This window comes from Apis florea, unplaced genomic scaffold, assembly GCF_048593485.1.
Source record: "Apis florea isolate Af1SG1 unplaced genomic scaffold, ASM4859348v1 contig_3696_pilon, whole genome shotgun sequence".
NCBI lineage: Eukaryota > Metazoa > Arthropoda > Insecta > Hymenoptera > Apidae > Apis > Apis florea.
In genome coordinates this window covers 3,561,512-3,587,886 of record NW_028256809.1, presented here as the reverse complement: position 1 = coordinate 3,587,886, position 26,375 = coordinate 3,561,512, and the positions used below count along the sequence as shown (strand labels likewise).

Here is a 26,375-nt window from a genome sequence, read left to right as displayed (position 1 = left end):
TAATTATGAAAGATGTACGTGGCGCGTGGTGGAATCAAATTGAATTCAATTATCCTGAACATACAGAATTATATAGGAAAATTGGAAGCTGTCTCGGCTTTCGGTAAGTCAACTCATTAATTTTCGCTCGGTAACTGCTGGTTAGAACCCTTTCCAGGTGGCAAATGGTGTGTTAATGCTATTCTCTGCAAAGTGTTATTAGGTTTTGGCGCTAACACAGCGGTGAAACGTCTCGCAGAATGATAACGCATCATCGTGATTACAACTTTCTATTTTATTATACTCCTCCCCCTTCAATTTCAATACCTTGCCCCCTGACACGTGTTTCTACCACCTGTTCAACGTGTATAATATCGAAATATAGATATTTCGTAAGAAATTGCGCATAAATGAGAATGTTTGTTGAAGCAGATGGAAACAGAGAAGAAGTTATTGCGGCCACAATTTGTACAAATTCTCCGTGTATTGCGCGTTGTAAAATAAATTTTTGATCAAAGTATATTTAGAATTTCATAAGTCTTGCGAGGAATTTATGCAGAAGAGTATCGTAAAGTTGCTACTATGAAATTTAAAATAACTCGCTACTCGTGTGTGTGTGTGTGTGTGTGTGTCATTTTGAAATATGCCACGTTTACATTTCTAAATCACGAGTTGACCGAGGTGTGCCGAAATTTACTCAATTATTTTCTAACTATCTTAAAAGAATTTAAGTAGGCAGATATATAACAAAATGACGAAGTAAAGCATTAAAATGGTTAGAAAGAATTTCAACGGTTATTCCTTTCTACCGATTGGAAAAAAATTAAATTTTAAATTCCAAAAATAGAGAAACTAATACGAAATTAAAACAAGACATTTTGATATCGAAACGTTTTAAAAATTTTGGACAATTTTTCTCGCTGTTACGTAATTCTCGATTATTCACAAAGAGCAAAGTCTAAAATACCTAGGATGGAAAACGCAATTCCATTTGTTTATACCATTTGCGGCCCGTGACGGCTGTCAAGCTGTACACCGAAACGCATTTTGGCCCGGGGGAAATAAAAATAGGCGGGAAAAAGCTGTTCACCGCGAAATAAAGAGCGCGAGGCTTTGCTAGTTTTAATTTTCCCGCCATAAATCAACCCGATATAAATCGCCGCGTACGATTTATCGCCATTAATAATATGCAGAGTGTCACCGCGGCTGAACCAATATTCCCATTGAAATTAAACGATGATTGTTTTCGACATCAAGATACCGGGGGACGACAGACGTATCTGATTCGAAATTAAAATCGGAGCGAACAAAAGAGGGTGTGTACGTACGCAGCTATGAAACGATTCTTGATGGATTTGTTGTTGAGATATAATTTCGAGCGGGTATATCAAAAAAATTATACATACTTCTATATTTTTTTATAATAATTTCACTAATTTTTATTTATTCATTTATTCGACTTTACATTTAAAGTTCAAATATTTCGACACAAATTCTTATCAAATTTATTTTATATAATTTTCACGAACGTTTTATCTTATTTGCTTTTGGTTTTATTTTCGCGTTATATTTCATGGGTTTAAACGTTGCGTCATTGAGAATTAAACATTGTATTTATTATTTATTATACGTATGAGCGAGTATTCATGAATACGTAATTAAATAGAAATAAAGATGGTACAATAATATTTCGTAACCAATGAACAAATATGAACATAACATATTTCATAACATCGATTTCGTTGCAAATAAATCGCGATTAAATTTATTTTTCGACTTTGCATATAATGCACAAAATATTTTCCCAGAGCGGGCAATAATTATTTCTTTCGTGAAATAACTTTTTTCCAATGCATAACATCTAATGGTTTGAAAAAGTAGCTATTTATTTTAATCGATTGCAAAGATAAAAGTCTGCTATTAAAATACATAGGTACTTTCGACACGATACATTTATGCAAAACTATAGTATATTGAGGTGCATTAGGTATTGCAATAATTCCAATATTTCTACAGCAAGAACAAATATTTCCATCGCAATAAAATTCAAATTAAACAAAGAAAATCATTAAGAATCATTTAATATGTAAATGAGACAACTGAAAATAAGAAGAAACGTTGGAAATCAAATCCGTTATCCATGATTTCTCGAAGCATAAGCGATCAAGAATGAAAAAGAAAAAAGGGACGAGAAAGAAAATTTCCTGTCTCGATATAGGCTCAAAATGCTCGGGGCCCAGTCTCAGTCAGGACACCAGTTATTATTTGCTGTCGCCTGCGAAAGTCGTGAGAAAGCAGAAAACGGAAAATTATTCAAGCGTGCCTCGACACAATGAGCAAAAAAGACGTGGTCGGTGGAGGGTGGCACGTCGAGGGGTTCGCCAGGGGGTCCAATCTAACGATTTGTGTTTACCTTGGCAGTTGACGCCCTCTGAGCGATACCTCCCTTTCGATTTCTCTTTTTCCCTATTTCTCCCCTATTTTTCGAAACGTAACGACATTTTCATCGAATCGATAATTTGAAAATATTTACCTCTCCTATTTTTCCTGCTATTTTTCCACTTAAAAATGTGTATAAATATATCCGATTCGTCGTAAAAACGTTATTACTATTTGTAACGAAGAATCAAGCCTTTTCTTCTAATTTCTTTTCAAGTTTGAATTGCACTTTTTCACATAAAAACTACGATCTTGCAAGAAAGAAAATTTCTCTAACTTGAAAATTTGGATTTCAATATAAATATGATATATGTATGAAGCGATTTTTCTTTTCGAGAGGAAAATCCATTTGAGGGAGTAAATTTAATTCTCAAAATTTGAAAAAAAATTTCGAAATATTGTTAGAGCGACAGAATAACAAATCTCGAACATTACAATTTTTGTTGAATCTTTCTCCATTACGAAATTAAAAAAAAAAAACTACTAAAACTTTTGAGCGTTTCGTTTCATCCTCTGAAATCAATATTCCGCTTAATAAAAATTGCCTCACGTATTATGCTCTATCTACTCGCAAAGTTTCATTAAAAAAAAAATCACAATTTTCCCTATAACTTGTACTCTCTTATCGTATAAATTCCAAGAAAATTATTATTTTTGTACCTCCCTATATATACTACATCCACGTTACACAAATTATACAAACACTTTTATCATTTATATATCAAGCGATCAAATTTCAAGTGAAGTTACATGATAATTATCCAAGCACCTATGCCTATATCTCGATTTTAAATAATTTTAAATTTTTTCCGAGCTTCAAGAGTCGAGGGGAAACAGTTTGGCGAATTTAAAAGTTTGCACGAATGGTGTGAACAATGCGTCTAGTTTTCGAATAAACGCGGAACGAAAACTTTGACGAGGGACCACTCCAAGTGTTCTGATCGACCGAGTTCACCAGTGCAACGTTGCGTTATGTATATTTTACTTTCAACTCGTACACGGTCCTTTTAATTTTAGCTTTGATCCGATCTATTCATCGTGCTGCTTCGTTTAACTCTCCGCCGGTCAAAGTGATCACGTTCTTCTAATTTCATCTGGAAATTTTCTATTTCTCGATTTTTTTTCAAAATCCGCTCGTCAAACCGTTCTGTCCGCGATATAGGATGATGTTTTTAAACAATCGTGAAACCGTGTAAACGTTAGAATTTATTTTTGCATCTCCCTCGCCCGTATGAGGTGTCTTTAAATTTTAATCCAACCTATCGAATGAATTTTGAATGGATTTTTCGAAATTGAGAAAATGAATTTTACGACTTGATAATTTACAATACAAGATTAAATTGTTTACGAATAATTAATAAACAAGCGTTGCATATTTCTAAGCAACGCTTAGAATTTTGACTTCAGGAATCGAACGTCCAAAAATGATTTTGGAAAAAAATATTCGTCTTAATACGAACTGCACAAAGATTTGACTTAAGTTCCAATTAAATTTAAGATAAGTTTGAGTTAGATTCGAGTTAGAGAGACATTCTATTGTTTCTATTAAATAATAATAAAACCAAAACTCTATTTTTTTTTTTTAAATATCTTTCTCAAGAGACGAAGGAGAAGGAGGAGGAAAAGAAGGGAAATTATCGGAAAGGATGATTTATCTTTGGAAAATACGGCCAGGATCCTTACGTCGAACCGATATTCCTACCAAGAAATATTAAATTAAATTAAATTACGTATGGATGTGGCCGTGTACGGGTTTACTCGTGAGGCTGAGCGGATGTGCACGTGGATAGACTGTCGAGAAATTTTCACGGGAAATGTTCATCTCGTTCAAGGCTTCTGCCTCTGGAATCTATTACTTTCGTCACTGCTCGTCGTCGTTCGAGGAGTTTCGCGATTTCGAGACGACGACGCGAGAATTATAATCGCCGGAAGTGGCAACTCGGCTCAGCTGGAATTTTTAATAGCGTAGAATTTCGCGATTTATCTTCGAAATTGTCGAGAAGAAATATTGGACGGTCTAAGAAATTGCGTTTGTCGAATTAATGAAAGGATACTCGAATGTGGATTTTCTTGCAAACGCGTATATTATTTTCATATTGTGTGTAATTGAATATTACAAACAAATTTGCCATATAATATTAGAAATTGGAAGAATTTTGAATAATTTATTCGTGGAAGCGAGCAAATTTTATATTGGACAAATTATTGTTCCTATATCTTGTGGATTATTTTTCCAACAAATCATTTTCATATAACATATTTTCTGTACTACAATATCATGTATCGATTAAATATCTGTTTTTTCTTAAATTCGAAAACTTTTCGATCAATAATCCACAGAAACACGTATAATTCTTCCACATGCTCGAACCGTAAACATCACAAATCGTGTGTAGAATTCGTAGATATATTCCATTCATTAATCCTTCAAAAAAGATCATCTCGAAAGCTTCCTCGAGTTTCGCCGAAGGAAAGAAAGAGAAGAAGGAAAATCGAAACGAAAATCGTGCAGGGGTGTAGACCCATCCCCTCGGTGCCCCTGGATGGATACGGGCCAGTCAGTCACACAGCCAGTGTTTTTAAGATATTGCTCGTGCCTTCCTCGCCAGTTTCAAGCCGTCCACAACTTGGAAAATGAGGGGAAAAAACGGGGAGGGAGGTGGACGTTGGTAAGGTGGTGAAATAAAGGGAAAGTCGAAGAAGAAACCGAGAAGATGTTTCGCTATGAAGAGGCACGGGGGGGGAGGGAAGAAGGGGAGGGGAGGGTTGGTACGTCGAAAGATACATCGCTTTCAAATATTTCAACCGCAACAAAAGCTCCGTACTCCCGGAATCCTCGACCCAGCCGTACAACACACCGTCTATTCTCTATCTTCCGCTTCTGTTTTGAACCACGTCTATACAGGGTGTTTCCCCATTTCCAACGATTGTATCGAACACGACGGGCGGGATATTTCTGATGATGATGATGGGGATCAATTTTGATAATAACTTTCCGATTAAAAAAAAGGGACGATTCGTTAAATTTGAACGATATTTTTGCGCGTGCGACGAAATTCATATTGTCTTATGGATTTTTTGTCTTATGGATCTCGCGAACAGCTTCGAGCAATTTTTACGTTCATTCATCTATTGAATTTTTTCGAAATTAACTTTAACGGACGAGCGGTTAAATTAACACTATCAATCCATTCTAATGTAGCGGCAAAATTATGCGCGTCGTTATATCTATATATATAAATTTCAAAATTATAATTACAATTTTGTATATTTAAATTTGCACAACGTTCAATCGAACGACGAATCTTTTTTAATATTCGTGAAAACGTCTCGTTCTTTCCAACAATCGTTGTGCGTCTAAATAAAAAGAAATATATTCGAGACGAAACACTTTTTAATTCCAATCTTCATAACGATACAATGCAAAATTACATTTTTCTTTAGCTTTAAACGGAGAGACTATTGTTCGCGATCGTTTAAACAAGAAACACCCTGTATAGAGAAAACACACGGCGTTGCAAGAATCGTTCGTGGAGGCCGTCAGTGTAATGAGACCGGTATTTCTATGGAGTGAGACCTATAGACAAATGTGACTGGCGTACACTTAACAATGGAGAATTTTAGAGGGGATGCATTTTCACGTGGCGCGTGTTCGGATCAAATTACAACGCTCGATCGATTTCTCGGGGAGATCTCGTTCTTGTTTGTTGCCAACAGAGATGAATTCCAAGTCACGAGGATCGATCGTGGCGGCTGTCACGGAATTAACGACACGACGATCTGCCGTGGAAAAGTGAATCGAAAGTTTTCGTCCCGGGGATTACGTTCTCTCGAGGAGAACGTTTTATCGTCCGACAAATAATGATCGAAAAAAAACTTTGCTCGCTTTCCTCTCTCTCTCTCTCTCTCTCTCTCTCTCTCTCTCTCTCTCTCTCTTTCCTTGGTTGCAATTTCATTTGAGAATTTTCTTGTGCAAGATACGTATTTTTTTTTCGTCACAATTATTTTTATTTTCTTTGCAACAATAATGTTATAAATAATGAATTATAATAGAGCATGCATTTAAATCAGTGTATCCAACAACTGCATTCTAAAATGTGTATTCCCAAATAAAACTATTAATTTATTTTCTAGTTGTTACATGGAGTATTGACAAGTTAATTCTTTCTTAACTTGATTTGTCTATTGAATTATCTAATTAATTAATAATCGGATAATTTTGAATAACATGGTTCGTAATTAAGGTAAGCTAAGCGTAATTTTAAATCTAATTTGCAATATTGCAAACCCAGAATTCATCGAATCTAATTATTAACAAATATTGAACGTTAACAAGGTGCACATAAAACTCATCTCTCCATTCTTCCGCGAATCGAGGAGAAATGAGAAATCAATTTCTCACCTCGGCTTTGGAGGGATAAATCGAATAAAAAAAAAAAAAAGAAACGTTATTTCCTTTGACGAGTCAAAGAGGGAGCGAAACGTCGAACGGAAGAAATAATCGTGGATTGGAAGGTAAAGAAGAAGAAGAAGAAGAAAAAAAAAAAGAAAAAGAAAAAAAGAAAAACTTGGCAACTCGATGTGGAAGGGAAGAATTAGATCATAGAAGAAAAGTGGATCGTCTTTCTCGGGGACTTACCTCCGGATTCAAGATAGAGGGACACAAAATAGAAGGAAGGCAGTGAGAGTGGCGAGTGGAAACACGGGAGGAGAGGGACTCGAGGTGGAACAGACAAGATAAAGTACACCGAGGTCCACAATTCTAAGTGAATGGTGGGCAAACACTGGAAAGGAACGAAGAGACCTTTGGAGGCTCGCCGAGTGGGTGGTGAAGATGGTGAAGGATTACACGAAACCGGAAACCGAGGGGAATAATCGTGACAACGGGATACCGCGTTATATTCAGGTTTATCTTTGGGTAAAATGGACCGTGCACGAGTTTTGTTATTAATTCGTTTGTAAAATAACCGATATTTTGAATATTTGGGAATTCTTTTCACATTTAGCGAAATCGGTTGAACGTATGATACGATTTTTTCAGATTGTTCGAAATTTAAATGGTCTGTATAAAATATTGTTATATAGTTTCCTGTTTTTTTTTTGTCTGTATTAATCTTGCAGTTTAAATTGGAAAACGAAGTTTAATCTTTTCTTTTTTTTTTTTTTTTTTTGATAAATTTTGTATTTTAAATAGTCGAAGCTGTAGTAATTTTTCATTATTATATTATTCAATATTCAAAAGAGGATGAAATTGAGTATTCTTGTTCAAATAAAAATTTGAATAAACGGGATCTCTAAATTATTTTATTATTATATTATAAAAAGAAACTTCACGACGATGATATATCTAGAAGTAGGGAAAAACATGACAAGGGTAACAAAAGAAGGTAGGAAGGTAGAATCAACGAACTGCATATTTAGTAGAGGAGGATAGTAACAAGATGAAGAGTGTCTGGTAGCGGCCAGTCAAGAGCCATCAACCCATCTTTCTTGAGCTTCACCCCTTCGAACCCCTGTAAACCCCAGAACAACAACTCTTCCTGTCCGGCCTAGCGAACATCATGAATATTACATCTTGTTATATTACTGATTGTGAGATATTCTTCCACAACATTCCACAACATATTTTAAGTAAAATATGCCGCGGTATCTTTTTCGAAACATACATTATTTCACCAGAAATGATTTTTCCTTTCGTAATCTCTCACCGTTATATATGAATGTTTAATCAATTTATTTTCTTTCTTAACTAAAAGGGGAAAATGAGAAACAAAACGAAGAATCTAAATTGTAGAAACTATAAAATTTAAACTAAATTTAAAAAAAGAGGCAAAATAGATTATGTTTCAAAAAGTCTTGAGATGATCTCAAAGAATCGTCAAAATTTGCACGTTTATTTCTATTTTTTAAAATTTTCAAAAAGATATAATTCAAAAATTATAAAAACAATTAAAACAGCATCGAATAAATCTACCTTAATGTTATTCTTATATATATTTTTATTCATTGTTATTCAATGTTAAAATAAAATTCATCTTAAAAAGGTTAAAAGACTCTTCGTAGTGCCTAACCAAACTCATATTATAACCTTATTAAAAATTCATGACCAAATATGAATATAAATGAAGTTCATCAAATCTGTAAATCTTCAGAAATTACTTCCCTAATACCATAATTAAATCATAAACTATTTTAAACTCTAATCAATTCAATTTCTCTATATATTCTCTGCGTTAACGTTTTTTTTTTTTATTTTAGAATCACTGTAATCGATTTAATTTCTTTTTATGCAATCAGAAATTCTTTCTTTCAAAAATTAATCAACGATAAATTTCCGTTGTTTTATTGGCTGCAATTGGATTGGATTCTCAATTGGTGCCTAAACACTATAATTGCTTTTCTTTTTTCGAGTACTTTTCGAAACTCCTGCCGAGTATTTAAACGTTTTTTCAAAGCGTTTAATTACTTTTCTTTTTTGTAATTCAGAGTGTGTGCACCAGTTATTGAAAGTTTTGTTTTGTTGTTTCATGTTTTTCTATTTTGAAGTTTCCCTATATTCCCTGAAAACACTATACTAATTTCACTCGTGTGAAATCGACTTTATAACATTCGCCTAACTTTCATCACTATCGTGTTTAATACGGCGCAAAGAATTATTAGATTTTTTTTTTTTAAACGAACACTCGTACCTTCGGCCAACAGAATTTTTCTCCAATTATCCTAATTTTCTTTTATTAAAAAAAGAAATTGATGGTGTGAAAATAAGAATATATCGATGAAATTGAAATATATGTGGAAAATTTTTTAAACTCATAACGTTATTTCAGAATATTTACGTTAAGCTTCAGGAAAATATAATTGAAAATATGAATTAATATCAATATTATATAATAATATAATAATATATTATAATAACAATTATTTTTTATAATTTTTTTTATTCTATGATGCCAAATTCAATTTACTCGCGTTGTTTTTAATAAAATATTGCATAAAAAGAAAATATTGAATAAAAAAAACCCCTAAATTCTTTTTAAGAAAAACTATTGAAATATGATGCCAAATTACAAAGCGAATACTTTTGAACACTATTATTACCTGATAAATTTATCACGATCGTTATCGTTTACCAAGTTCATGTAATACATTGCGTATATTATATAGGAAGCTTTAATACCAACAATTTCCTTGATTGGTCATTTTATTATCGCATTATATAGGTTCACTTCTCTTTAAGCACGCAATCAGAGAGCGTTATAGTAGACAAGGGTAAACAGCTTTTTGTTTTTTGAATTGCCAATTAAAACACAGTATAGATTTCTATCCTAATCGATGCTCGCGTGCACACATTGCAACCAGCCAATTATAGATTTTATCGAGCGGGAAAAATTCTTAGGCAATTGAAGTGAACTGGATTTATTTGTTAAATAAATATGTGGATGGGAAGATAACTTTTTCTTTCGAGGATTGCCGACTCGTTCTGACTTGTCCGATCGTAAAATGGAAAATTTAAAACGCGGTATACGCGAGTGAAATTAAATATTCTACGATGAAAATTATTAATCGAAAGTATATCTGCTTTATTCTGCTAGTTAAAATAAAAATTCGAATTGCAGGTTACGAGAAAAGAAAGGCGACCTGAAACGGTACGATATAATACAGGCTTTCGTTTTATCCGCCAGAAAGTAAACAGCGTGGAAAAATTGCGAGAGAAGCTTGAATATTATGAAGGAGTAACGACGTTATGGAACACGACTGATAACAACAACAAACTTGTATCGATTGGCAAGAAGCCGATTGATACGGAAGCAAAATATAACGAGTTCAGACTTATTGTGAGGTAAGAGCACTCGAATTTGTTTGTTTTTCGCCCGCAAAACTTTTTCAAAGCGTAGTAGATCGCTTCCATTGCAAACTCATTGAAAACACATTTCCTTCGGTGGCTTAGCGATAATTGGAATACGCGTTTAGAAGCTGAATTTCGACGGAAAAGAAATTTCTTTAATGATTTAAGAATAATACGGTGCCATTTGATGGAAATAATAATGTGAAATGAGATTAACTATTGCAGGAAAATTTTCTTGGGAAAAAATATTCTTATAATTACAGCCGATATACGAATTAAAATAAAAAATATGAAAATAATTATTGTTTTCTTATTAAAAATAAAAATGAAAGCCAATGAAAAATTTCGTTCATGATTATTAATTATTTATTTTATCAAATAAAAAATTTAAAAAGCAATGTTTAAACTTTTATAAAAAAAAAAAAAAATATTATATTCATGACAGAAAAAAATTATAAGAGGAAAAAATTTTACATTACAAATAGAAATGAATATTCAATTAGTTTATTTTATTGTTGCATTATAATTCAAAACATTATATATATATATATATATATATATATATATATATATATATATATATATATATATATATATATATATGAAATAAAATCCTACGTATATCGTATAGAGAAAAAAAAAATATTATTCACTTGCTAATATTTGCCATAGCAATGTTCATTTATAATCATATCTATGCTTTCCTCTTATTTCTACACAAACGTGATATTTATAAATAAATTTTTGAAAAAAGTTTGCGTGAACTGAATAGATAACGAAAAGTCAAATATTCAATTTTTGCGAAAAATATTCTCCTATATATTCCTATATATCTTATAATTCTTTCATATTAATATTTTTCTCAATTTAAAACTAAACTTCTCTATCGTTAATAAAAAAATAATAATGGCGGGAATATCCTAGCGGATGAGGAAAATGGCGGGAAATGTCCTATATTAATTATCTTTCGATCGAAATCTAATATCGTAATATTACGATAATAAATACCTACTTTTTAGAATTACCTAATTTTCTTTTCACGTATCATTTTTATGATTATTTGATGAATAATTTTAATGATTTTATATATAATATGACTTAATTTTACGTATAATATACATATTTTTTATAGAATTATCATAAAAATTATTATCGATTAATTATACCAAATTTGTTTAAAAATTCTATACATTGGAAAATTCTTAATTAAGATGAGTTGATAAAATATTGAAAACCGCAGAAATTTAATCAATTATCGACCGTTTCGAACTCTACATAACGATATTTCTTGCAAAAATGTCTATTGCGTCGCAAATTTATTCATACGAAGGTTAAGACGAATCTTACATCTAATATTACGTTCTATTAATATAATACGTTTTCAACTTACATGATTACGTAGAATTGATGTCGTCGATCAATTGTTGATTGTTTAAACAAACACAAAGCACTATATTTAACACTTTTAATAATCACTTTCGACACTTATAAAATTTCAACATGTCTCCGACGCGACGTTTACCGAAAGACTCACAGACCTCCTTTATTTCGCGCAGGCGTATTAAACTGCGCACATGCTGCTGCGCAAAGATTCAGTCCCTGTGAGTAAGGCCCGCGATTTTAAATTTGAAAGCGAAGTAATAAATATTTGTTTAACAAAATATATTATTATTAAAAAAGATATTTTTTTAATTAAAGCTTGATTATAAAAAATAATAGTAATAATTCGTTTAGTAATAATATTTGAAATTCTAAAACATAATAAAAGAACATAATTAATACTTAAAAAATCTAAATTTTTATAACAAAATCCATTAGAAAGTTTTAATATAAATATTTTTTATATCAAAAGACTTGAATAAGATAAAAATTTATTTAAAATGAAAATTTAAAATGAAAAAAGTGATGCATATTTTAAATGTTAACATGTATATAGTGCAATAGATAATATTGATAAACAATATTATTACGAACATTCACTTTACATCTGTGTAAATAGAATCAATAAGAGCTTTTTTTACCACTCCAACTTTTCGCAAACATATCGTGCTGTAACAATGTTACAGGTATGTTATCCTATGTATGGAAATGTAACTGTTGCCAATTTAAAATCCTACATTGTTATCTTTTATTTTATTACTTTCAATATTCAAATATTGGATTATATACAATTTATAAAACTTTAAATTGAAACACAAAACAAAGCATTATAAATTGCGGTGTAACAATAAACGTTCCGTTATAAATTTATTTTTATTTTTGTATTTCCTATCCAAGAATTTTTCATTAAAAATATTTTAAAAATTACATATATATATGTGCAATATGTAATATATTTCTAATACAATGTTTTGTAGAAAAAAAATTCGTATTGTAGAACGCAGAAAATACACTATTCGATTCTTTCCATTAGCCTTCATACATTTTTCAATGTTAAACGTAATTTATAAAGTAAATCGACGGCTTTTGTTTAAAAGAAAAACTCGATAATGGAGAAAGAGATATAGGGGAAAGGAAGCGAAACATTTTGAAGCTTGAATGAAAAATTTCACAGGCTCTTCTGCGTACTTTCCTCCATGAATTCAGCAAAAATAACACAAAATACGTAATAGAGTCATTCGTTTCTATGAGACAATTTTTTTGTATGAAAGGATATATAGAAGACAAAAAAATGAATCAGAAGAGAAATGATAGCGATTGCGAACGAATGGAAACAACGAAAAAAAAAAAAAAAAAAAAGGGAGAAAAAGTGAAAGAGAGGGAAATTTTTTTCACGTCGATAGCATACGCATTAAATATGAACGACAGATTCGGTATTTCTGTGATGCATTCATCGATTCGAGAAACTTTTAGATAAATAAAGCAAATATCGACAATATGAGTTTACTTTTTTTACGTTTAAAATTTAATACTCTGTTTGTATTATTAATTTAAAACTTGATATATACAATATTTTTAATCGTAATATATCTTATCTCATATAGTCATTTACTAACGATTGATCCTTATTGACAAAGGATTAACCCCCAACTTAATGTTTTATTCCTGCATCCAGAAAATATGTTTAAAAATTTCACGATGTCATTATATTCGAAATAGCGTTCTTCGGCCAACGTTACTCTTCGTTTAAGCTCGTTTGTTCGTATTTCCTTGTTTCAACTGAATGTTACGCATCGCGAAAAACTACATCAGCGTGAAAATCTGTGCTCGGTTAATCGAACGTATTCAACACGGACCATCCACCGTTTATCTGTGCCCAGTCGTTGAATTCGAATAAATCTTCGCCAGATCGGTTGATCGTCCTTGTTTGCGACCTACATTTTGTTTTTGGCAACGCCACCAGAGAGTTAGTTTCGTGTATTCGAAAGTACGACACGGATACTCGATGTTTCCATTGATTCATATTTTTTTAGACAATCCTCTACGCGTTCCTCTATAAACACCAGATAAATTCTCCGTGTGAAAAGGATGCAAAAGGTGATTGAAACGATTTTTCATCTCGAACGCTATACTTATTGGGATAAAAATTAAAAGAGACGAATTAACATCGATTCATCGTTAATTTAGAAATCTGTCTAAACCACACATGTATTTTTGAAACATAGAGAAATTGATACTAATTTATCGAATATTCTGAAATGTTATAAATACATATATTTTGCCTCGAAATGTCAGAAATGTTATGAGAATTGATATTAGGAATCTTTTATTAAATAAATTGATATGTATATTTCAAAAAAAGCAATATGATGTTTGATGGAACTGATTATTGAAAATCTGAAGAATATCGCGCGTTGGAATCTCGATATCTGCGTTAATTACGAAACAAGTTTTAATAATGCACATTAATTTTTCATACAATATAATCTGATTATTTTCTTTAGAATTTTATCCTTCTTTATTTTTTTTTTTTTTGCAATCCACGTAAAAGATTTTATCACATTTCGAATTGGGGTGGAAAAAGAATATGGAAGAGGCACATTTAATAAAACATTTACAACCGCTTATCGTAGATGGCAGGTTTATCTTTAACAAGTGTTAAAACAATTTCTTGTGAGATTCGTTTTAACGTAAATGGGTGGCAAAGACATTCAACGAGGCTTACCGCAGAAATCACGCGTGGTAAGTGCGTGGTAAAATTTTATTTCTTTCATCTTCATCGTTGAACAGTCTTGGATGAAATCGATATTCACGGTTCGATTAAAGCGAAACGGTTTAATAAGAAGAAATAACGAAAGGTAACTCGAGGAAATGAAAAGATTTCGCGAATCTTACTTCTTGTTCAACCACGAACGTTAAATATCATGGTCGTTTTCACGGTTGAAAAGGGGACGTAAGCGTCTCGATCTCTTGATCTTAAAGAATGGCCTTAAATTCCTTTCCTCGCCGCCTTTTCTAAGTTCCTAGTTGAAATATTCCTATGAAAATTTATTCCTTTGTTACTTGTTCCACGGGGAAGATATTTAAAGGCTCTAAGAAACATGATTGTTTCGAGGCATTGTGTCAATTTACAACCTTTAATTCATATTGTTAAACTGAGAGAATTCGATATATTTTCACGCTTTCGATAAATTTCTCGTTTCTACTTTTTAATAATAATCCAATAGATCCCCCCTATTTTCTTAATTAACATATTTCGAAACATATTTGCATCATCACTTTCAAATTTGCCTTGTTTAATTAAAAACAAAAGACGTTGGTTACCAGCAAAGGGTATCAGACAAGAAAATGCTCGAATAACGGACGTTCCAAGATTCTATTGCACACGCAACGAGCGATATAATTTCCAATTTCCATTCACCTGTCAATAAACCAATCCAGCATTTCCAAAGAAACCCGCCAATTCCCGTGTCCCGTAACAGAGCGTCCAGCCTGGCCGAGAAGGCTGTCGGACAGCCAGCCACTCTCTCGGCCGAGCTCATCCTCGTGGCGAATGCGTTACAAATAGGCTCGATTAATTAGGGGACGGTCGGCTGCGAAATGACTTGACGCGGCTGGCTCGCGTTATCGCGCATCCAGTGTGTTCAACCCGAGTGCAAGAGCGGAGAAAATCGATGGTGGACGTTCCCCCTCGAACAGCGGAACATATCGCGAAACGTATGTCACCTATTCAACGACTGACAACCGACTGGCGCACTCCAATTAAGGCTAATGACTTTACGCGCTCGTGCGCGTCCCCCTTACCTTTAATTGTCACCTCTCTGCCCTCCTCTCTCTCTCTCTCTCTCTCTCTCTATTTTTCCTTTCGTTTTGCGTTCTTCTCTTCTTCCCTCCCTTCTTCTTCTTCTTCTTCTTTTCTTCTTTTTGTTTAAGCATTATAGCTTTATTGTCGGCAGACTCAAAGTTAATCATCGATTAGATTAGATTTTCTTTCATTTCTTGTTCACTGTTCAAGCGGTTAGGCTAGTAGAATTGGTCCTGTATCGAGACAAACTAAGATTCCCCTCGGATCATGGAAAATAAGAATTGTCGGAAAAGAAGAATCACAAGCGGATGATGAATCAATTAGAGAGACTCGGTTGTCGCCACCCGGAGGCGAGTGAATTAGTACATCACGGTTGAAATCGATCGGGTTTTAAGGAGTAATTTTCATCACGGTGCCGCGTAGCTCTTGTTCACCGTGTGCTTAGGACTGTTTGCTTTCCCTCTACGTCTATTTCACGCCGACTCTATGCGCGTGCGTGTGTGTGTTAAGTTGTCGGTGAATCAATTAGTTCTCGATGTTTATTTGCACGGTCGAGTTTGCGTTTCCGGAGGAGCTGTTTCGAGGAGGATTTGTTGCGTGGCGGAATGAATGGTCGTAGGGGTAAATCGTCGAATGTAGTTCCGCCCCTCGATAACGCCGTTCCTTCCAACCCCTACTATAACGAGTCTGATTAAGATTTTGAGACTCGTGGAATGAATTTTTGTCAGTGACTTAGTTCTTACTACGGGAAGATCACGATTCTTTTAATCTACGTTGCAACGCGATTTTGCACTTTAGTTTTTGAAGTGAGATTTAATAATCTCATTCAAGATAAGAAACATTTACATGGAAGCAATCCAATGATAGCGAGAAACGATGAAAATTAATTTTTAGAGGAAATATTTTCCTATTAGATATTGATCCAAGATGAGCATTTCTTATAATTAAATTTTTTGTTTATAGGATGTATTTTTAGGCGTAGTATTATTATATTCTTTAGAACAAAGAATATTATTTATGAAATATAGCTTTGAAACTGTTATTTGTTAAAAAATAATCTATGTATAAAAGCAAAAATAATTATTGTTCACATTTATTTCTATACCTATATTTTAACTCGTATTGCAACTGTTTTCGAGCATCACTCTGCTATCTGTTCTATCGCTTGGATTTCGTCGAACTAATAAATGATACGAGAAGGGCAACGTGATTTGTCCTTCGTGCTACGAACAAATTTTTAATTGAAAATTATCAATCATCTAAATTTTTCATCCTCGTTTTATTATATAATACGATCAATCCAAAGTCACGCGGTCCAAAAAAAAAAAGAAAAAGGAAAAAATCACAAGGAATCGAAGTAGCGTGTTCAACGGCCTCCGGTATTTCCCGGAAGTCCAAAAACGGAGCACGTAACTCACCTCGACTCTCCTCGAGCATCCTCATCCGCGTCGTTATTTGCATAACACAACTTTCACAATATCCGACGATCGAAGAGCATAGTTGTTGCTCTCGTTCGCAAGGAACGCGTGGGGGATCGTGATTCCGATATACAAAAGCCGCAAACAATAATCCATGTCGGCAAACACTTATCGCTCGACGAATAAAAATATACCGAACGAATATATTTCTAAAAAATCAATTATTATTGTAAACAGATCGATCGTGACACGAAATATAAAATAAAGATTAATTGCGATTTTCTACGATGAACATGAAAACAGCGGGTTAAACGATCAAATTGATCGATGGAATTCAATTGTTCATCTGCTTAGCAATAAGAGAGCACGAAACAGGACAAGGAAACGATGATTGGAACGAGGGAGAGAGATAGCGAGATGCGGAGAGGAAGTCGAGAGAGAGAGAGGGGGTGTGTAAGTGGTTCGGGTTCGAATCATCGCAGCCGCGTTGAATTGCAAGGTGGTCCAGGAACTATTGAACGTATGCTCGCTACGTTTCTGCCGCGCTGATTCGACGATTGTTGGCATCGCGATATTGGACTGACGTTCTCTCGGTGACGTGACAATTTGCTGCCTTCCATGCCGTTTCGTTCGTTCGTTGCTTGCTTGTTGGATGCTTAGGGACGATATTTTTGGAATAGATGAAATTTCAAACCCTCGTTTTTCTTTTTTTTTTTTTTTTTTTTTTTTACGCGTCTAATCCATTGCTTTCCGTGTTCAAAATTCAGAGATTTCGAAACTTCGCGTGGCAAAGATATTTGTCGTTGTTTAAAATTATTGAAATATTGTTGTCGCAACAACACGTTAATAATCGGAGGGATGGATAATTGGATAAAACGACTCGTTCAACGAGTATCAAAGCGAAGAGTGGTGCTCGATGCGGCACGAGCCTGCGCTATACCCCCTTGACATCAATAATTTCAATTCGAATGTCGTTTCCTTTGATTACGAGAGGCTTGCGGCCGCCAGTGAGGGGCCGATGTATACGACACCCAGTGGCATTTCTCCTCTTCCATGGAGGGATTGCGCGGTACAATGGCCCATTACATAATGGAATACAGACGTATGGCCAGCGCCCCATAATGCGGCGCACAGCGGCCAGAAACTCGGCATAGCGTTCCTCCCGCTGCATCCTTCGGACTACCGCAACAAGGACAATGCGACCAAGTGTGTGCGTCTATTCGAGAAACTTGCGCGGAAGGGGAGAACCACGAATCTCTACGAATTGATCATTTATATGTAATACAAGTAATACATTGTTTTCCATTAATGGAGCAGAAGGAGAATAGAATCTGTGGAAACAATTTTTAATCATTCCTGAATCCAGCTATTATGAATTATATATTCTTCTTCCTCGATCGAAAATTCATTTCTTTCGCGAAAACATATTTGTGGATTTTAATTCAATTTTCTGTTCAAATTAAGGCTCGAATCGAATAATGTTCCACGAATTCGAGAGAGAGAGAGAGAGGCCACGATCGTCGATAGTGTTTTCGGATGATGCAGCCGGCTAAGTAAAAAATCGAATCTTCGTATTTTAATCGCGTTGGTTAACAGCGTTCGGAAATAACAGCAGGAGGGGGGAGGAGGGGCCATTATCACGAGCCGATACGATAACTCTGGGACTCTCGGTATTACTATATAACTGTACGTTGCAATTTAGCCAACGATTCTGCCGGCGACTCGTGCAACTGGTACAATCCCGGATTATTGCTTGCAATGCAGGCTTTGCATGCTACGTCCGGTATGTGTGGTTTTGAACCGTTCGAATATAGCAAGAACTCGACGCGGTTTGAGGCGCGCCGATGTCTCAGACCGTTGCTCCGCCACCGTGTAAAATCTCTGCCGACTGGATAACGCCGTTAACTATCGGGCAAAAACCGATAAGGACGAGGGGGGATATCTATCGTGTTATTGGAATCGTAAAGAAACGTATCGCTCGAATATAAATTTACGCGCGGATGCGAAACCGGGAAATTAATCGGTGCGAGTGTTGAGTGATCGATTGGGGTAAAAGCAATTGGCGCGTTGTAGCTTCTTTTTTGAAATTTGTCGCGAAATTTGTTTAATAACGATCTTTTGAATTATCGTGAATCCTCGTAAGATTTTTTTTTTTTTTTACATTTTTAATTTTATTAAACATTCGTGAAAATTTTGATCCACCAGCGTGGTAATTTATTTTATAAATAAAAAAAAAAAATATATGAAGATAATTTTATTGCCTGCGTGTATTTATTATAGAATTTTATCGAATTGTTCAAATTTTGATCCCTAAAAATATTATAATTCAATTCCTTTTGACAAATTCGAATTTTTATTCTACAATATTTTATAATATTCCGTTTTCAACTTGTTTCGCGTTACGCGAACTTTCTGCACGTACGTAATTTCGCGTATGAATAATGTACAAAATGTCGTGTGACAAGATATAAATTGTACCAAGTTATCACAGTTGCTACGTAGAGTCGTTACTTTATTATTTATAACAAGCGTGCGGATAGGTAGACAGTTTCATTGGCAATCCCTGTTGGGGATTGACGGAAACTAAATAATTTTTCCAACACTTTGAAAGCGATGGGTTGACAGCGAAGGGGTAACTTGTGAAAGCGTGAAAAAGGATGTTGTCACGAGCCGATATTGTTGAATCGATGTTGGTCATCGTTCAATTCTGTCCAGATGATCAATCAGTACTAAATTTACCAAGGTATAAATATTTTCGACGATGTATCTGTAAACTTACTGCCTGGCATAACCAAAAATATCTATACAATATAATTATGCAATAAAATTTCGAGACGTTTTTTCCAATTGCTCAAAAAAACTTCTGCATTTGTAACATCGTGTAATACTCCTAACTAAAGAAACACCTTGGATAACCCAGGTAAAAAAGAAAACAACTAAAAATAATCGAAATAATAATTTCCTCGACCCACCATCTTGTACATCATCATCGACCTCGCCTACCAATCTCTAACTACTATTCTCAAAGAAAATTAACACACGAAACAAATCCACGCCGCTGCTCGAAATCACCGGCTGACTCAAATCCGTGAAACTCTCTCATCATAAATTATACGGTTAAATCGCGTTTTCGATGCACGCGCTCGCGAAATTCGCCCAATCGAATGAGCTCTGGAGCCAGAAACCGAGGGGGAGGGATTTGGGCGCCATCTGCAAGAACGACATCTAATTGTGTTCACGCGGTAAATTAAAGGAAACTAACAGGCCAAGTTTATTGATTTAGCCTGACGATTACAGCTTGTCTTAACCATTACATCGAGCGTGGCTGCGATAGCGATGGAAATTCTCATCATCGCGACTCCCGCGATTTGCCCTTATTGTTTGCAGTTTCAACCCTTGTGCATCCTCCTCCTCCTCCCCTCAGGCAGTTCGCGGCAATCAGTAACAATTGCTCGAGGCGATGGTTTCAGATGTGAATCTGCGCGGATAGTTTCGCTAATTAGTTACGATTCTAATCGCAGATCGAGAGTAAGATTTCGCATGGAAAAGGGATTTTTCTGGGGGATATATTCGTTGGGATCGTTTCTTCTTTTATTGGCGATTATAATTCTCCATTGCTTGCAATTAATCAAGTTTGAAAAGTTAAGATTTAATTTGAGAGATGAATTTTATCGGAAGAATTTGGATTGTTAAATTTCAAAGTGGAGAATTTTATTTGCCAATTCAATTGATTACAATTTTATAAATAATAAAGTTGCGACGATTTTTCTCGTGTTAAATACATCTCGTGATAAATATTAGCTTAAAGAAGTGTTTGCTTTTAATTGAATTAAGAGATTAGTATCAGGTGATCGGTTAATCGAAAGGATATCGAAAGGCAACAGGTTAATCAACGAAGAGAGACATATTATAGAGACCAGAAACCACAAACCGCACGCAACCTGTACCTCCTGTAAACGATACAATATTCTTTTGTACCATACCGTGTAAGATTTTGAGAGAAGAAATAATAAAATATACTTCTTCTTGTCGGATACATTGGGATCGAATAAATTGAAAAGGATCTCAAATAACATTCTTTCGAAAAGAAATAACAGTATATGTCGGAATATTCTCTTTATTCCATCGATAATTTTGCTTAATTTCCAAAAAAAGAAGAGAAGATATTTGACGAACAAATTACAGATATTTATCCAAACGTGAATAAAGAAATGGAAATGAAAAAAAAGAGATTCTCTCTTTATTCTTCGTAAAACTATTTAAATATTTTGCGCAAAATTTATTTCATTCTTGCTTGAAAAATCATTTTCAAAATTATTTTAAATAGATGGGACAAGGGGTTGATATCTATTCATAGCTTCCCCAAGGAAGTGCCATAGCTTCGAGAATGGCCACAGTAATACTCTGCAATGAAATACGTAATAATATCACCAATGTCAAGTGGCAAACTTTATTATACGATCTTATATACGTGCCCCATAACGATAGCCCTCAAATTTATTTAATCATATACCGATCTATCGAATCTTAAAATAAACGCTTCCCACAAAATACACGATTTTTCCTCGAAATTAAATCCCTTCCACGATATTTAATTTAAAAAAAAGAGAGAGAGAGAGAGAATCCAACGACCTCCATCAATTCCCAATTTCCACCCAAGATCAACGCCACGACCTCTTGGACGGAGCTACGCCACTGCGACGCCCTCGACGACGCGTGTCGCTCTCGTGAAAGGCCACCCTTCGAAGCGCGACAGCCGAGGGTCTTAGGGGGGGAGTGAAAAAAGTGTGCTCGTACGCGGTTGACAAATTGGAGTATTCCACACCGACACGAGGGAACGAGAATGTCGACGTGGGTCGATGGTTCCCCGCAGGTAAACACCGCGGACGGGTATGCGAGGAATGGCGGAGGGTTGAAGTCGTGCACCGGATGGAGGAAGGAAGGAAGGAAGGAAGAAAGGAAGGAAGGAAGGAAGGGGCGGTGCGTGCGAGAGAGGGGTGAATGGAATCGAGGAAAGAAAGGAGGGAAGTGTAAGAGCGGTGTCTAGGACCGAGTGGGATGCTTTATTTACCTATCCTTCCGCTTTATTTATTTACCACGATGAAGGGGAACGGCGGGGTATTAGGCGAGGTATTATTAATTCTTGACTTGAAATTCGACGCGATAACGTCTCGATCGATCATCTTGCGGAATTGAATGAATTTTACGTTCGTCTCGTGGAAATGGAATTATTTTTTAAAAATGGCGCGACAAAGTGTTGCTTCAGGGATAATGTAATATCGCGTTTCTCCGTCGTCTTATTTTCATAAACGCGTTAAATTTGAATTTCGAAATGAATCGAATGAATTACGTTCGTTTCGATGGTTTAGAGCGATTTTTCCAAAGGTGTGAGTGGAATATTTCGAATTTTTAAAAATTATGCAGCAAAGTGTCGTTTTTTAAGAATAATGTAACATCGCGTTTCTCTATCATCTTATTTTTGTAAAATTTGAATGGGAAAATTGGAAAATCCTAAAATAAAAGCGGCCGCGCACACGCGTGACAAATTGGTTTTTGTATAAAACGAATATGAAAGGAATTGTTGTCATAAATCACGTCAATAAATTACGGTTTAAACGTTGACATCTGAAATGATTCTTTCGCGTGCAGTTTACATTGAAAACATTTTTGCGGGAAAATTTCTGATAGTTCTGAATTAGGCCGAATTCTAATCATATTTTTTAATTTGTTTACGCTGTAACGACGATTTTTTATATTAATCGCAGATGATTATCATCCAATTATTATCGATGCAATTTTCGTTGTAAATAATACATGGCAAAGTTTCTTGTCCATTCTTTATAGATAATAATAACCAAAATCCAGCCAAATAAACTGTTTCACAAAGAAACTGTTTATTCGCTTCAAAAAGTAAGATCGACTTGTTTATTTTTAACCTCTATGCCTCTAATTTTTAAAACTAAGAAAATACGTTGCTTTTCGCGGCTCTAAAATTCAAAATCATCAATTTTTCCTTTTTTCCAACAATTTTTCTCCATTACTCACGGAGGCACGTGGTAAGAATTTTCGTATTTTCTTTTCGAAAAAAAAAAAGAAAAAGAAAAAAAAGATTTTAACAAAAGATACGCAAAGACATCAACGCGCAAAATAAAATATTCCACTCGCGACACTGTTGAAATACACGTACAGATCCCTATTGCGCGAAACGTATTTTGAATAAGCATTGCAACGTTAATTAATCTAATTAAATCCGAGGCTGCGAAATGTTAGATACGAGGTAATTGAAATTTCTGTAAACAAGCCAAGATTTCCAAGTTACGTCGCGTCTGATGTGTGTCAACCCTTCGAGATTTACATCGCGAGTAATTACCGTAAAATACGGGAACCACCGCGATTATTCTTCGATGGAACAAGCGTGCTTGATACCGCCATATATATACGCACCCCGCAAGATACGATCGAAAACAAATACTTTTTGACGGAACCTTTTAAAAACTTTTAATGAACTTTCGACAACCAGTTATCCGCGCCATTGATTTTTAGATAGACGGAGACCCGTCTTACATATTTCACGTTATAAATTTATTCCATAACGAAATTTACAAATTTTAGAATATTAAAAAAAGGCGTTCAGTGTATTCGAGGAATTATTCTTCACCCGGGACAATTTACACGCTTCTAAAATTGAAACTATATCTCGAAACCAATTTTGAGAGCAATTTTTATCCTTTTGTGATCCAACGGTGACTCTCAGATTCTTTCTACGTATAATCTTACGAAGCGTAGAATAATATACCATCGAGGTTGGTTGTGTTCTTTTATATCTGAAATCTACGTTTTCGACGTTGAGTTTGACCATTCTATTCTTTAAGAGATTGACGATAGAGAGAAGGAAGATAGTAATGAAAATGTAGTATAAGAAGATGAAAAATAAGAATAGCAAACGACACTTTAATCATTAAAATATCGCGCAACAATTTTTAATACTCAACGAATTTTCTTTCTTCCTTACGTAAACGTATAACATAAAACATTAAAATATAAAAGTTTTAAAATCACTTCAACTTAGCTAAGAAATTCACCGAGCGGGTGTCGAGGGAAATCGTCTCGAATTGGTTCGCCCAAACGAGAAAGGGTTAATCCGGAAAGAAAAATCAAGCGATCCAATCGAGGCGAGAACCTCCTCCACTTACTTATATTATCCAACTCGACAAAGGTTGCAAAAATCAACGATCCTTTCTCCCCTCGCATCAATCCCAGCTGATTCACATTCGATCTCGTCGATCTGAGGCTGCATTAAGCCGCGCGGTGGGAAGTTGGCTCGCGGACGTTATCCGGCCCGCGATCAGATTTATTCGACGTCGAGGCGCGGCACGAGAGGGGAAGTTGGGATTTATATTCGACGCACGGTCAGAAGCCGTGCATCATCGGCTTAAGTCAACGAGCCAATCGCAAACAAGGCGACCGCGCCCGATAGCGCGCCTATGCAGATCGCCTCGATTCGCGTACACCATTCTAATCTAGACCTTTCTGCGTCCTCTCTAAAGTTTTCTCTCGATTCGAAAAATTCTGTTTGATAGAGGGAGATCTAACCTTTTTCTCGCGAATATTTGGAAATAAGTTGATGAGAGGTATTTTTAATCGCTAATTATTACGACGATTTTAATTCGGTCGAGGTTTTCAATCGGATTAAAAAATTGTGTTATTACATTATATGGGATGTATAGACTGTATCCAATCTCGTTGTTCTTGTTCGACTTGGTACGAAGGGACGATACAGTGTGTGAATAATAAAGTTACGAATAACAGTCGAATTGAGTGAATGATCTGTACGTGAACGTGGAGATCGATGAGCCACCGCTTTGGATGGGATAACAAGTATTAATAAGCAAATGTTTTCCCGGCTGTGAACGGCTATTGAAAAATTTTCGTTGTGCCAGAGTTTCGGTACATTTAACATGAATGGCGGTTAAACGGCCGACAACCTTTACTCTTCTTGAATCTCGTTCTTGCTCGTCCGCCTCGAGAGAGGCGGGAGCATTGCGATTGGAGCAGATGGTTTTTGAGTTGGACTGAATTCAAATTATGTAAGTAATGTTTATGAGTGAGAATAAATTCGGGGATATAAGTATATCCCAGCGAATTGTTTTTGTAAATAGTAATTAATTTTGCAGCGTATTCTTGATAGCACGGAATATTAAGAGGACTTATTACCATTAGCTCCTCCTGAAAACAATTTTCCAATTTATATTTCTCGATATGATTCACGATTATTATCTTACAAATTTCTCTTATTTCTTTCTTATATCCGCAGAATATAATAGAATATTCAGTTCACGGCGGTTGATAACGTTTCGTGAGATGTTAGAGCGACATTTTCAAGAAATCAGTTTCAAGATTATTTCTTTAAAACAATGGAATTAGATTATTTTGAGATTATATAAACAAAAAAGGATGTATCAACGAACGAATGAAACACAACCACAAAGAAGTTTACCATCTAAATTTTATGCAACAAGATTGCAAAGCTTGATAATCTGCCTAAAGGCTGTATTAAATAGTATCACATACTATCTTAATTATTTCATATGTACCTGTAAAACGTGCATACTCTATTATAATTCTCCCTGCCTCTTCAACTTTTCTCTTTTCTTTTTGTATGTGTATATATACATACACATATATAGATATCTGGTACGTGCCTCAAGTGCTATACGTGCACACGTGCATCCGTATAAGTATACATATATGAATTTATGTATGTGCATGCATATGCATGCGTATGCATGGATATTTACGCGGTGGCCGGATATATGTGTATGAATTTATGTGGTGATTCGTAGGTACGCGCGAAATAGGAATACATATGCTCCTCTGCTGCGAATGTATATGGATTCGTCGTAAAGGGATTACGTGTAACACGTTTACGCACACGTTTGTACACGTTGTATGCACGTCTTTCTAGCTCGCTAGTTTATATAGATCAATATATATATAGAATAATCCGATGCTCGACCCGTTGCTCGACACTCGATCACGATGATTTTCAATATTTGTTATTTGAATTTAATTTGAATTTGTTGGGCTAAAAATTGTCCAAAAAAGGGCAACGTCCACACCTAGCTTTTTCGACATTCGTCATTTCAATTTGTTCAAAAAATTGTCCGAAAGGATGGACGATCAGAAGAAACTCGCTTGCAATTGATAAAAATTTCCAAGCTATTATCATCCCTCCCCCCACTTTGGATAACGGATAAGTAGCTGTCAAACCATCCACCCGACGTCATCGATACCCTCTCATCGTCGAAAGGTTAGACTTCCCTCGACGCTTCATCTTACTTACTCTCTTCTCTCGTTTCCTCTCTCAGTCAAGGAGGGGACACGACGAACGCGCCAACCCATTTTCCAACGCGACTATTGTTTAGCGACGTTATACACACGCTCGCGAGCGTGCAAAGCTTCCTTTCTCCTCTCTCTCCCTTTTCTCCACCCTCTCTCTCTATATATA

The 26,375-nt window shown here is 35.0% G+C and overlaps 1 protein-coding gene and 1 long non-coding RNA gene across 3 annotated transcripts in view; one reads left to right on the top strand and one right to left on the bottom strand.

Annotated features, from left to right (window-relative positions):
- LOC100864684 (dipeptidase 1) overlaps positions 1–11,796 on the bottom strand; it is a 200,607-nt gene extending 188,811 nt beyond the window's left edge. Inside the window, exon 1 of the mRNA XM_086914583.1 lies at positions 11,655–11,796. The gene's annotated coding sequence lies outside the window, so the exon portion shown is untranslated. The remainder of the gene's footprint in view (positions 1–11,654) is intronic.
- LOC105736597 (uncharacterized) overlaps positions 1–26,375 on the top strand; it is a 252,618-nt gene that overhangs the window by 211,670 nt on the left and 14,573 nt on the right. For both annotated transcript variants that reach the window (XR_015294243.1, XR_015294244.1), the window contains exon 5: positions 10,035–10,258. This is a non-coding gene — a long non-coding RNA (uncharacterized LOC105736597). The remainder of the gene's footprint in view (positions 1–10,034; positions 10,259–26,375) is intronic.